General features: G+C 53.0%; 1 long non-coding RNA gene across 1 annotated transcript; it reads left to right on the top strand.

Moving 5' to 3' along the window:
* The first annotated feature begins 254 nt into the window (after positions 1-254).
* LOC140689625 (uncharacterized) lies at positions 255-1,467 on the top strand. Its single transcript, XR_012064665.1, has 2 exons — positions 255-569; positions 1,234-1,467. It is a non-coding gene; the product is annotated as an uncharacterized lncRNA (long non-coding RNA).
* Positions 1,468-2,278: the final 811 nt, after the last annotated feature.

The raw sequence follows: 2,278 nt of genomic DNA, 5'->3' as shown, positions 1-2,278 counted from the left end.
GCCCAGGAGCCAGTCTAACCAGGCCCAGCTGAAACTGGCAGGGCTGCTCCAGTCAGTGTACAGACACATGAGCCAGAAATAAATGATCATAACAGTAAGCTATTGAATTATGGAGTCATTTGTTATACAGCATTGTTGACAATAGTTGACCCATGTACCTTCTCTATTCGTTTCCTCTTTTGTGCTTGAGTTGTACTTTGTGTCCACAACTTTACTTATTAACTGTAAGGCTGATTTTGTTGCAGAGTCTGCCCTCACCCTGGCCTATGACCAATTTGAAGAAAGGACTGTGTCTCATTCAATTCTGACTCCCCAGTGCCTACCCGGATGGCACCTAGTGTCATTCTGTCGATCTGCACACTCTCCGGCCCAGTCCGAGTGAAGAGCCTAGGCCTCTGCTTCCAGGACTTACCTGCAAGTGTGGACAAAAAGGTTTAAAAAGCCCTAAGCTTCGGCACCCACCGCTGGAGAAAACACTCAGGGCATAGCAGCCCTAACCTGGAACACCGGGGACCACAGCGGCTGCTTTCCGAGCCAGGCTAACGCATGAAAACAGGGACAAGACCCTGGTAAGTACATGTAGGGAGGTGGGAGCAGAGAGAAAGCTGAGCTCTCTGTCCAAATAGAAACAAAGAACTTTGGGATATGGAAGTCTCAAAAGACTTCCTTGCAAAGTGCCCAAGTATCCAGGGTCAGTAAGGGCCATGTCACCAACATAATGCAGACCTGCCCTGGGACGAGGAGCACTGGTACGCAGAACTCTGGGACAGTGAGGGGAGCTGTGGGCTGGGTTTTCCAGATTCTGACCATCAGCATCTTGCTGTGATAATCCTGGTTCCGTCCATCCTAGCTTCCCTAACGTGTATCACCCAAACCAGGATGCTGCTGCGAGTGAAAGGAGGCGCTGCTAACAGCTGTGCCGCAACAAGCAGCACAAACAGGGACGCACGGTCAGCCCGCGTAGAGGAACAAGACCTAGACGACTTCTGTTTAGGGGCCCAGTGCGTGGGCTCTGGACTTGTAGAGACCCGGCTTCAAACCTGTCTCCACCCTTCCCAGCTGTGAAGCGGGGGCAAGCCAGTGGCCTCTGCGTGGTTCTGTTTCCCAAACTGAAAAAGTAGAGGTGATGGTACTTGCCTCACGGGGTTGTGCTTGACCCTGGTGAGCACTTCCTAAATGTTAGCTCCCGTTTTCATCGTTATTCTTTTTACTAAATGGATCCTTTATTGGTAGACCTCAGAAACACGACAAAAGGATTTGTTGAGAAGACCAAGCCCACACTCTGAGAGGAGGACAGAACATAGTTTTCCCGATGCGCAGAAGGCTCCTGTGAAGCCTCTGCCTCTCTTCTCTGGGGAGCTGGTGCAACTCAACAGTTTGGCCAGACACGGATCTGCTCTGTGCTCTGGCTGTCCCGGTTCAGAAGATGATGCTTATTCTTTACCCGCTCAAAACCTGGCCTTGTAAGTATGGAGTGCTCCTTAATTGCTTTCTGCAGCGTCTTCATTGCCCTCCAACAAGCCCTAAACGCTGCCAGGAGCCCGGGTTCCTGGTTGCAGGAGGAGCCGTGGAGGTTGCTGGGCCCTCCCATCCCAGAAGCCAGGCCAGCACAGACTGGGTCCCCTGAGGATGTTTGCTTGATCCACTTGGCCAATCAGATGTTTTCCCCCAGGAATTTAAAGCTTGAATGCAAGAGATACAGCGTCCGGGGAGGTGGGGAGGGGGTGTCACTGAAATGAAGCCACATTAAAGGGCAGTTCTTTGGAGAGAAGTTCCCCTTGCGACCCCCAAGAGGCCGTTATTCTGTGGGCTGCCCCACTAACTTTCTCATAAAGCCCCTGGAGCAAAGGGTTGCTTCAGTTTGCCAGCCTGTAGGGCTGACCTTTCCACACTGCAGCTGGGAATCTCTGCAGCTCTGTTTCTGCCCCAGCCTGGGGGGCTGGGCTGCCACCTGGGCCCCTGTTGCTGACTCTGCCTTCTCCCATGGCTCAGGCGGTAGCAATGGGAGCTGGTGAAACCCATCAGTTCCTCTCTTCAGGGCTGGCCCTGGGGAACGTCCCTTGTTACATCAACACACACCTCTAGCCACTGCAAACAGTGCTGTTTAATTGCTTCCCACCCAGGGGCCTGAGAGCCAGCGCTCCCTATGGCGAGGTCAGGCAAGTGCTAGTTCTGCAGGACGCTCGTAAGGGGTGCACAGATCAGTGCTCCTAAAAGCCTGGGGTACCAGCTGCTCACACACAGAGATGAAATGTCTTCCCTGAAGGGCTTCCCAGAG

The sequence above is a fragment of the Vicugna pacos genome, chromosome 27 (assembly GCF_048564905.1).
Source record: "Vicugna pacos chromosome 27, VicPac4, whole genome shotgun sequence".
Classification (NCBI taxonomy): Eukaryota; Metazoa; Chordata; class Mammalia; order Artiodactyla; family Camelidae; genus Vicugna; species Vicugna pacos.
Note: the sequence above shows the minus strand (reverse complement) of the source record. Positions and strands in the feature narration are given on the sequence as shown.